This window comes from Nuphar pumila, chromosome 1 (genome assembly GCF_984573655.1).
Source record: "Nuphar pumila chromosome 1, dmNupPumi1.hap1.1, whole genome shotgun sequence".
Classification (NCBI taxonomy): domain Eukaryota; kingdom Viridiplantae; phylum Streptophyta; class Magnoliopsida; order Nymphaeales; family Nymphaeaceae; genus Nuphar; species Nuphar pumila.
Genome location: NC_143249.1, coordinates 30,293,462 through 30,306,074, shown reverse-complemented (window position 1 = coordinate 30,306,074; position 12,613 = coordinate 30,293,462). Strand labels below are relative to the sequence as shown.

The window sequence follows — 12,613 nt, the reverse complement described above, 5'->3', positions numbered from 1 at the left end:
AGGCACTTGTGTGTGCATAAGTAAAGCAAAGATATAATCCAACCAAAAGAAGGTCCAAAATCTATAACCAATGATTATCAGGCAGCTCTCCTTCTCCAATATTTGAGTGTTTCATCAACTGAATCTTATATATTTATTATTTATAATTTATTTAACAAGATATATGTTTAGTGAAGATTTTATTTTTTGAGAAGAAAGGCAAACATTCTCATTTTGTAGAAATTAATTCATGACATATACAAATATAATTAAAAACATGGTGATTGAGACAGCTGAATTCGAGATGAGCTATCAAAAGAGGTCCCAATTCTAGAACCGCTAAACATGAGCATGTTGAACCAACATGTCCGGAAGCAAGACAGTGCTTCTGTTTTTGGGTTTCTTCAACATCATCCATTCTCTACACTCGTTGGTGGTTCTAACCTGTAATAACTTTATGCTTGGGGTTGCCCTCTAAAAAACAATCTCATTCTTGTGTAACCAAATCAGCTGCCATTGAAATCAAAACCCAGCTACTCCACTTGTAGTCCCCTTTGCCCGATCCTTTTGGGAGAGGAACACATCCCACAGACTGCAAAAACTATCAGTTGTAACCTCGTTTTAGATGAACTCTTGCAGCTTCCTAAACCATATCCATCCAGCGAAGAGGTGCTCATTAGATTCCACAACACACTCACAAAAATAGCACCGACTAACCAGTTGAAACCCCATCAATTGGAGATTGTCATCAGTTTTTGCCATGCCGTGGAGAACGAGTCACCCTTGGAGGAAGGTCCCCCCGTGATAGCGATCTGGCAGCCAGATCGCAAAAAGGGTGGCCGGTATCTAGTAACAAGAGGTCATATTTTACTCTCCATCTTTCTCGTATTTTCACCTTATTTTGTCATTATTGTTCCTAATCCTCATTCCTGCCAATGATCACAGCAAATAGTGAAGCTGTTGGCTAAACTATGTTGTCTAGCTACATTAATCTGCCATTGTCCCTCAACCGACCAACTGTTGTGAAGTTTTTACATCTCAACAAGTTTTTCAAAAAGTGGAAAGGGATGGCTCACAATGCATTTAAAACTTTACAATACAAAGTATTATAATCCGTTTATGTTTAGCACTTAATTTAAAGACATACCAAAATCTTGAAAAATCATAATCTAAAACATACTTTTTACTTCCTTAAAAGAATATTAATTAAAAAATAAAAACAATATGTATTGTCTGATTGAAGAAAAACTCAATTGTTGGACAATATATAAGCACCATATGATAATCCATGATTGTAGAGGGTGTTCAAGTTCAGCTCATTTCTTGATTGAACTGAGCCATGGTTGAGTTTGTGAAAAGCCTGAGCCAAACAAGCAAAGTACAAGCTAGTTCATTTACAAAATATATATATATATATATATACTTGTTCATAGTTGAAAATAATAGAATTTACAACATAAACCTACTAAGCCAAACTCAAACTCGGCTCATTTACAAAATAAACTATTGTTTCAAACTTATAACGAATAGGATTTGAACTCTAAACTTATTGCGTGCAGGCTAAACACTTCAACCATGCATCATTTCATTTCCAAGCGCAAGCTTTAAGATTTGAATATGAAGCATTTAGGAAACTGAAGAAGAAGAAAGTAATAATTGAAGAGAGAAAAAAGTAACATTAAAAAGGGTAGATAAAGCCTGCATTTTTGCTCATCCTTGAGCCTCTTCTCCAAAATAAGTCATAAATAAGTTTTACATGAAAAAATAATTACTAAAAGAACAATTCTTCTTATAAAGTAAAAGTGTATTTTCAATATCATGAAAGTTTGACATTTTACATGTGGGTGATTCCTTGGAATGGAGCCAATTGATACACAACGATGGGACTTCTGACTTTATGTTTTGAATCATCCCAAACAAGTGAAGCTGATGCCATAGGATTGGCGCCAAGAGGATCACCATTCACCTCTACCTTAAAGGATAGACGTTGTCCCCGTCTACTAAATAAGAGAGTTTCTGGTGTGACACTGATCTTATGCCCACTTGGGACATTGACCATTGCTTTGTAGACTGAAGTTGTTGCACCAACATTGGTCACTGTGCGATAGAACACGGCATGGATCGGGTCGGATCCATTCTTAACTTGGACTTGAATCGATGGGTAGTTGAGACCATCATAGCCTTGGCCGACAGGTATGGCGGAGCAGTTGTTATATTGACCACCAGTCACGATTCCCAAGGCAGCACCGTCTATGTGATCTTTATAGAGAAATTGGGCGTATGACAATTGGTCCATGTCATACACTAGGCCTGGGTGAACAACATGTCTTGGATCAAATAGACCCGAACCGTAGGCAAATTCTGCGTCCTCATTCAGCCTTGGGTCCATCATCTTTGCTGGAAATGAGAAAGAAAAACGGTTAAAGATATGGTATAGGCACCTTTGAATCTTCAGACATAATGGGCTATCTGGGTTAGCAACTTCCAAGGTTAGGCACATCTAGAGCAGTTACGGTCATGGGTTGTATTCAATCCATCTTGTACATCTCACTTGCAAACCATGAGAATGTTAAAGCGGGGGGCCATACATAGATAGCTCCATCAAGTGAGATGTGCAGTTGCTATGGAATATAACATCATATACAATAGCATGACAACTGCCCTCGTTGCAACTATTTGTAAGCACCTGCCATGGTTTTTTTTTTTTCCCTTATATTGGCAACCTACCATGTTGAGAATTGAGTATTCATTTCAATGGAGAGAGCAGAGACATTTTGCAGATTATTTTTATGAATTGCAATATAGAACTATTGGCATGTTATTTGGCTAATCTCACATTATATTTTTGTTTGCAAAAGGCAAATCAATGGATTTCCAAATTCACACATTTACAGACCGAAGCAAATTAAAAAAAAATAGAGAACAACACTACTATTTTGATGCAATCTACCAACTATAGAATTCTTGGAGTGAAGTAAAGGATCAAACTTACGAAACCACAAAGACAGATCTATACATCTACAATCAGATACTAGTGTGTATTTTATTTGTTTTAAGGCATCATTGTCAATGCAAAGCAAATATTATAGATGAAAAATATCAAATAAAACAAAATAGAAAACAAATTTACCTGTGGTCATGAGAGCAGACTTGATTGCAGCAGGAGACCAACGAGGGTGGAAAGACTTGACGTATGCAGCCGCACCACTCACATGAGGACATGACATTGAAGTTCCAGACATTATATTATAGTTAACCATTCGTTCGTCATCCTTCTTCCCAGTCATTGAAGATAATGGTGTATATGCGGCCAGAATATCTAGCCCAGGGGCAGTGATATCAGGCTGTAATCAAGGGTATGGTTATTAGATCAAGCAACAATGATTAGCACTATCCCATCATTTAGAGGACAGAAGGGGATGCATGGCATCCAGTCATTGGGCAGAGTAGCTACTCAGCCAATGACCCGATTTGCTCTCCCTTTTAAGCATGTAAAATACTGCATTACCTTGAGGATTCTTGGTGAGAGTGTATTCGGGCCACGAGATGAGAAAGATGCAATTTGTGGAATGCTCACATTAACTGTATAAGACTTGTATATAACTGCATAAGGCGACCTTCAAGAAAAATAGAGGAAAAAATCAATTTTAATGGATGATGTTTGGAACAATCTTTGTGCAACAAGTATATACGTGATGTAATATAGCAATTCATAGATCTTAATTTGGAGAATAATTAAGATGGCAAAATCAGGTTTTTGGAAGGTCTGTTGGCTTCAGTCTCCCATTGCAGACAACATTGTCAAGAGTTGGCAGTCTTATTGATGTGGCCAAATATCGTGGGTGGGCTTTAATTAGAGTTCCAGATATGACTACTCCATTGCTTAACTTTATATTGACATCGAATTGCTTCCCAAATACGAATTCGGGTGATATTCAAGGATGGGTTTGTGTCACAAATAACCCTATCCTCCTCTGGAATTAGCTAGATGAACAAGGTTAGGGTCCCAACCAAGAAGGAAGGAGCTGTAGGCTGACAGAGAAGGATCGTCACCTACGATACTCGCCACCGCGCAACAACTACGCAATTGCGCAAAAAGGGAGTGAAGATGATTGTATAGTGGTGGTCAATGCATGGAAGCCTCTCACTTCAAGGTTTCATTGTAACCGTTACCCATGTCAGGAATTTAAGTGAGGAGATCGAGTTTCAATTTACTTACCTAGTGGAATTGATGTAATCATTTATTGTCATTGATTTGTTGGTATCCACTAAAACTGCTGGTAGAGCAAAAGGGAAAGTTGTGTCTTGGCTTTTGTAACTCTGAAAGATGATTCCAGCCCCTCCAATGTCCCTAACACTGGAGTCAAGGTCTCCATTTACCAAATCACAAAGAACAATCTTCCCTTTCACCTTGTTGGGATCTAGAGTCTGATCACAAAAACTGCAAACAAATTGTTAAGCAATCATGAGTACAAGCTATAATCCTATTGCACACATCATTTTATAGGGTGCGAATCTTCAACCCACTTTTGAAAAAAAAAATTGACAAATATAACCGTACGGATCGGATCTCTATGGTCAAAAACCTAAGGATTGCCTCTTGTAGCGAATTCTTTTAACGTGTACGTGAGATTTTATAAAAATATATATATATACACTACACGTGCAAACGAACCCCAAGAATTTCTAAAAATTATCTTGAACTTTCCCGAGGAACCCAAAGACTATACAAGTATGCAGTTGTTCTTACGTTGGATATGGCCCGTAGCCACCCGAACTGCTTCCTGCCTGGGCCTCAGTGATGAGTGGGTAATATTTCTTATTCGGGGAATAAGTATTTAATGATATGCCCTGTCATTTTAAAAAGAAGAACCAAATTAACAAACTTAATATATAAGCTAAAAAAAGCGACCTAGCTAGAAAAAAAGATTCTGAAGAAAATTTTTAGTGAAGAGCCAAAGGTATACTGTAATCTGCATGCCATTGCCCAGTGCAAGTTTGGTTCTGAACTGCCGATCAATGGAACTCGCCGCCACCGTAAGGATCCATGGTGACACATTCTCCACCATGCCAGGGTCAGGGCCATCGTTCCCGGCCGACGCCACCGTGATAATTCCCTTACTCATGGCATGAAACGACCCGATCGATATTGCATCCTTGAGGTATCCATTGTTCATGCCGCCTATGGAGATTGAGATCACATCAACACCATCGGTGATGGCATCGTCGAAGGCAGCAAGAATGTCGATGTCGGAGCAGCCAGTGTCTTCCCAGCATACCTTGTATGCAGCAAGGCGAGCTGCAGGGACTGCACCCCGCGCAGTGCCATTAGCAAGCCCATACATGCTTGCGTTTGGAACTTGGACACCAGCTGCAGTTGATGCTGTGTGGGTGCCATGACCCTTAGTGTCAACTGTAGATAGTATATCAGAGGGTTGAAGTTGCGTGAAGGGTCCGTCTATTCTATAATAGTTGGCTCCGATGAGTTTGCTCTGTCAATTTAATTATTGAAGGTTGGGAGTGTAAATCTTTGATTGAATCAGAGAGAGAGAGAGAGAGCATACTTGTTACACCCACTAAAATGCTCAGATCTTTCACATGTGCCCTTCCATTTAGCAGGAGGAGGTCCAAGATCCTTGTCGTCAAAGCTCTGTGAATGGGGGCTGATACCTATGTTTATATTAGGAAAGATGGCATCATTTTCTTGAAAAGAATCAATTTTATGAAAAAAAGAAGAAGAAGAGCTCCTTCAAAAAAAAAAAAAAGAGCAACAAATGTGACTGGGTCAAGTTGGCTAGAAAACCAAGGAACAACTTATGCATATCTAATCAAACCATTGCTTACATTCATAATACCCTTTAATGCTTACCTGTGTCCAAAACTCCAATGATGACATCACTTTCAAACTTGAGCTACCTTTTTACATTCAAAGGGAAGCCGACGAAATCCCACGATCTTGTGGTGTGAAGCTTGTGATAGGAATTAGGAAATACTGATGTCACGCCTTCAGTTTCTGCACATTATTAAGTAATAGTATATTAAACAAGCTAAACTATTGGAAAAATTGATTGTGTATACAATAGTCAATGTACTTGTGTTTCATACTAACCAGCTAATCTTTTTGCTTCCTTCAGTGAGAGTTTTGCAGCGAATGCATTGAAACTTCGCTTGTAACTGTAGACCATTGTCTCTCTTGCAATGTCATGGCTGCCAAAATGAATTTCATGAAATTAAAGCAAATTGCTCATCACATGCTCAAGGAATGCCAATAATTCATTGTGAACGAGTGGAAACTTTTTTCATAGTATACACATTTATGATTTAGTATCAATAACAAATAAATTTTAGAAACTTAAGTTTGATAGGAAAACTCATTCATTTGAGATACTACTGCTACCATTTTGATGTAGGATTGGTTGGAAAACATCATGTGGCACCAGCCACGATTGTTTGGGCAAGCTAGGTTTATATATATATATATATATATATAGAGAGAGAGAGAGAGAGAGATTGAATGCTAAATGAAGCATGTTATATGGGTTGTATGAATTTTTTTTGTTTTATTTTAAAAGTTTGATCATACAGATGAGATCTGTGTGCCTGGTATTATACGGATCAAGTCATGTAGTGTTTGGTTTCAAGACATGGTTGGTTTTTATAATGTTTGAAAAATTGATGGCCAAAAATCATAAATCTTCAAGACTCCAAATATATATCATGATAGACTGCACCTGTCGATGGATTTAGAGAGGGAGAGAGAGAGAGAGAGAGAAAGGAGAACATTCACCATTCAACATTACCAAAATACATCCAACAGAATATTGGATGGGAGAGAAACAAAAGAGAAACAGAGAGAGAGAGAGAGAGCGACCTGCCGGTTACAGATGCAAGCATGTGATGGTGCGTGTCTGAGAGAAAATTGGATGGCACGTCTCCCATGTACACGATGTATGACTGCCAATTTTAGACAGTTTAATATATGAAATGATTAATCTATGTCAAGTATCAACAGAAAATCTTAAGTCATGTAAACCACCAATAATTGCATGAGATTTATGACTTCCAAATAATCAAATAGGCAAAATGATATCCAATTGACTCACTAGCTACCTACTTGTGAGAAATAAATTTGAGCTAGTCTCATCAATTACTTACCTTCCTTTCCGTGGTGCTACTGCAATGGACCACCGTGAGTAATAGGAAGCAAATTATGAAGGGCATTTTTGACGTACCCATTTTTCTTTATCTGTTTGGCAAAAGATACTTGGAAGAAATTGGTAAAATGGATTTGGTAGGAAAAATAATGGAATTTATTTGAAAGGAATTTGGATTCTTTTTCTTTGACTGCCTTTTACATGCATGCCAAACGGAAAAACAAATGCATTTTGGAATCCTTAATTCCCAAGAATCGCTCTACTTCCCAAGCAGAACCTTCACTTTTGCTAGACACAATGGAGGGCAAGGAGAAGATCGGTAAGTTGTTTTCACGTGGTAAGTTGATCAGTTGCTAGCCTGTGGTTGAGATCTTTTTCCCTTAAATTCTGGATGTTAGAAAACTTTCTGCATTTAGACAATCATAAAGATACCCTTGGCATTACAAAGAATGGAAAATCAATATATGAGCTGGATCCCAGCAACCTGGATCCGAACTTGAATTTTATGCTGCAAATATGGATCTGAACTGAAATTGCAGTAGAGTTGAACTCGTATATGAAGTTTTATATGGTAGTACTGATTCTGACAGTGTTTGTAAACGAGAGTTTTCATGGAAATAAGCATAAATAGTTGATTTGTATTGTTGTATATATTTCCACACATGCATGGATCTAAATAGATTCAGATTGAGTCCAAAATAACATAAATATGAAGTCGATCTAAATATATAAGTAGATCTTATTTTAAAATCCATGTATGGGTAGCATGTCTAATTTGTAGTTTGGATCAAAAGTCCCTCTGGATCCAGTCCCATTGATGACCATTTCTGATCAATTAGACAAACCGTGCTTGGAGATCCATTTGTTAAAACAGGCTGGCTTAAGCCCTGGACAATGGAGCAGGGCCCAATTCTGGCATAGGTGAGGTTGGTCCAGATCTGACTCAATTCCTAATTTTCGTCATTTCTTTTTTGTAAACCCTAAATGTAGAACCACCCATTTTATACGTTTTGAACCGATTGATTGCCCTATTAATTGAGAATTAGGGTATCTTCAAAGGACTTGCTGTCAATTAGTAAATTGAACATATTTACAGCCTACAATTGTTGTCTTAAAACTAAAAGGCTCATCAAGTGGTTGGAAGACCATGAGCTTCGGGTCCTATGATTCGGTTCAATTTCAAGGGGTATCCAAGCTTTTGGCTTGAACCACATGTTTCGATCCCAAGGTAAAACCCAGTCAATGATTCTGTTAGTGTAAGTGAAACATAGACCCTGACAGACCATAAATTGTGTGCCTGGAAAGTAGTCAGTCTTCCATGCTCTTGTGGACATTCAGGGATTCCATGGAGCCAAACGTTTGCTTTGAACCTTGCAATGTTGTCCCTAAATGTGGGTCAATGGTTCCATTACCAGCCATGTACTGGACCTGCTACTTGGCTCACAACCTACCGAGCAAGTACATTTGGCTTCGCCAAAAATATTAAAAAACAAAAAACCAGTAACAAAGACCATCATAAGTGTTTAATTTGGTGCACCTCTCTTTCCATTATTCGATCCACATATTCTTCGCATTGGGAGTGTTAACTTGTACAGTGTAACTAGTGTCCTGCAATCTGGCGCTATAGATGTGTTTTGATATGGTCAATTTGCTAAGAATCTACAGTTGAATTATGCTTTTTTGACAAAATTACGTTAACTTTCTGATGAAAAACATGCTTTTTTGGGTTTAGAAAGATAACAATAATTATGGGATATTGATTTTTCAAACCCTAATAAAAAACATGTTTATGTACCAAAAATTTGAATGATGCGAGACTAATTCACTTTATTCTTGACAGTTTTGCTCTTTTGTTTGGTCAAAATCATAGCGAACAATTGAATTTTTTGAGGTAACAACTTACATGGCACATGATTTTTTCAAGTAATAACTTACACAAGTAGTTTAACCAAGGCACCTAAATTTTTCAGGCAACAAAAAGGCAAAAATATTAAGAAAAAACTTAATGGGACAGATTTGTCATAGTTTCTAAGACCTTCTCAGAGGCTTATCTTTCCAAATTAAGTTTTGCTAGCGGCATTGTTGTTTATCTTGTGAATCATGTGAATTTACCATAATAGTACTATAGCAGGTGATGAGATATCACTTGCTGCAACAGAGGATAGAGAATAGAAAAAACACAGTTACAGTCCACTGATCCCAATACACCTGCTAAAAAAACATTAGCAGCTGCAGAAAACATAGATAAGCAACCACATTAGACTACACTAGAGTCAAACTATGAGTCCATACAACTTCCATTTGACTGCAGATCATCTAGCTGATTGAAAAAACACAGTTACTGCCCACTGAGCCAATCACTTGTATATATAGGAGTTGTTTGCACCCTTTTGTTCTCATTGCTTTTACTAAGCATTTCATCAATAAAAGCTTTATTTTTTATATTTTGTTCTCTTGTATTAGCCCTTGTAGGCTTCTCGTATTGTCCTTAAAGAACTCGTGGTTGAGCACATAGTGAATCTGCTATTGTATGCCTTTAGTGGCTCTTGTCTTTTCGTCTTCCACTTCTTTCATTACTTAAGAGAGAAAGGTTGTGCCCTACAATTTCCATGGCCTTTAAAATGCAACTTATAGAAAAGATGTCCTGAGTAAATATGTTGTAAGCTAACAACAACCATGTAACAATTGATTGTTGTTTGTTTGAAACTCACTAAACATAAAGAGGAATAAGGTTCACACACGTCTAGCTGGTTGAAAGACTCATTAAAAGCCCATCCTTTTAACTTGGAATGTTGTCATGAAACTTATTGAACTGCATGTATAACCTTTTAGTAGTAAAACCAATCACTATAGAGATTGAAAATTTGTATAGAAACTCCCTTACAAACAAGCTACAATAGTAACAGGATTGATCAAAATAATATGAATCATAAAGCAAGATAGAAGTTGCATTAGTGCATGCTGAGAACCGATAATGAAGATCCCAGAGCTATGACAAACTGCATCAGCACCTTCGTTTTTAGTAATTTAAATATATACGAGGAGCAACTCCATTTTCAGCAATAACCTTGTTGAGCACATGCTTAACTGAACCAGTGAGGATTAAAAGAACTGCCTCCATCATGAAGACCATAAAGCTGCAAAACAAGCTACACAAGCAAGAATGTAGATTATGCAATAGAGAATAATAATGTAATTGAGATGACTCTGACGGTTATACGTGAAATTTATACAAAACAACATCAAACAAGTTATCTGATGCCAAATGAAAGTAGAATTATATAAAATAAAAGTTCATTTTCTAAATCACATCGTTCTAAATCTTTGAAGAAGCTCAAAAAGGATGAGAGAAGTGTGTCAATCCTCCCAAAAGAAAAACAAAATAAAACCCCAATATCTATGTCACACAGACTCGGCAAAGGAGGCACCGCACCCGTGTCGACACGCCCCAACATGGGTGTGGCTTCAGACACGGCCCGGACTCAGTCAATGCCAATTTGAACTCGGTCAATGAGTCAATGTTGAGTTTGTCCTTGTTTTGCACTCGGTCAACATTGATTGAGTCTATTTTTATCCATTTTTTAGGACAAAAATTTATAAAAACTAAAAAAAATATATCTTTTATATATTTTTTATATACTTCTATCTTTAAAGAGAAAGACTCTGCAGAGCACAGCCTTTACTCAAACTGTGCAGAGCACAGTCTTTACCAAACTGTGTAGATATATATATATATATATATATATATATATATATATATATATATATATATATATATATATATATATACTTTTACAAAAGATAAAGCCAAAAGAAAAAGAAAAAAATACTTTATAAAAAAGTTGCAAGGTTTTCCTTCACTCGATGCATCCCATTTAGTTTCTTCTTTCCCTCTGCCCTCGTCTCTCTCCAACTAAACCCATCTTCTAACTCCCAACCTACCCAACCCCACTCAGGGTTTTTGTCTGTGTTTTTCTTATTGAACGCATTTCCCTTTTTGTTCTCCTCTGATGGTTCATTTTACTTGATGATGTGAGGATCATTGATTTTTTGATCCCTTTAATTTTGGGGTTTGTGGGTTTGGCTTAATATTAGAAAAAAATGCATCACATCTAGGGATCAAACAAGGTCTTCACCCTAGCCTTGTCTTAAAATTCTGCCATCCATCCCTGCAAGTTTTGATTTTAACCTTTATCCTCACCTCCATCCTCTGTCCAAGCAAGCCGAGGTGGGACCCCATTTCCCCTTGGTCCACCACCATTCCTAAAGAAGGAGAGAAAGTTTTACTAATAGGGATCGTTGATTGGGTGGGTGGGGAGGCAAGGCGGGGTAGGAGAAAGCACAAGTCCATCCCCACCTCCATCCTTGCATAGATTTTGATTTTAACCTCCATCCTCGTTTCATGTCCTACATACCCGGTCCAAGGTGGGGCCCCATTTTCTCCCGATTCATTGCCATTCCTAATCACATTATAACCCCACCTTGAGCTTTAGATGGGCCTTGACCAGCCACTTCCAAACTAGTTGAAATATATTTGTCTAATATTAAGCTAAGGCATATAGAAAATGAAACGATTAATCACAAAAACCCAAATGATGGAAAGGAACAAAAATAACAAATTTGTGAGGGTGGGCCTACAAAAAGTGTTTCTTCAAACTACGAGAGCGAGAGAGAGAGAATGTGACGGGTAGGCATGGAAGTTGTAAAAGCTGCTTAGAAATCAATGGTCTCCACCTCTCCTCTCAAAAGAAAGCATAAGAGATTTGTTAAATAAATAAAAAAACACAAAGATAAGTTTCTTACCTTATTTTTTCCTTATGCTCTCTCAATTACCTTTTTTAGCCTAGCCAAACCTACAAACCCCAAATTCGAGAAAAAAAAAAAAATCAATGATCCTCACATCAACAAGAAAAAAATGGACCATCAGAGGAAGACGAAAAGGGAAATGCATTCAACAAGAAAAACGTACAAAGAAAATAAACCAACCTTTTCAACTTTGAACTCTCTTTCTGTTATTTTTTAGAGAGAGGGAGAAGCTGGGTTGGGGTGAAAAGGTTTCAGCTGGAGAGAGATGGGTCATAGGGAAGAAACTGAATGGACAACATCGAATGAAGAAAAACCCTACAATTTTTTTAGAAAAGTATTTTTTTTTACAATGTTGGCACCCTTTTTCTGTGGGGTCCACTTGGACAGCCAAGTAATGTTGTTGTCGAAATCAACACCCAAGACTAATCTCCATGTAACTTTGAATCCAATGTTCGCCAGCCTAATTAGTTTCTCATATACCTTACTTTCATTAGTAGTATATACATATATATATATATATATATAAATTAGAATATGTTTTCCAGCAACTGATTTTAACCAATAGCCATCCGATTTAGAGATCAAACAACTTCTATCTTTCCCCTTCCCTACCTTCCCCTTTTCTCTCCCACCACTTCCACCACTATGCCACCAGCCTTCTCCCTAATGACCAT

General features: G+C 37.4%; 1 pseudogene; it reads right to left on the bottom strand.

Moving 5' to 3' along the window:
* Window positions 1–1,813: 1,813 nt before the first annotated feature.
* On the bottom strand, window positions 1,814–12,613 carry LOC149848562 (subtilisin-like protease SBT4.14; annotated as a pseudogene).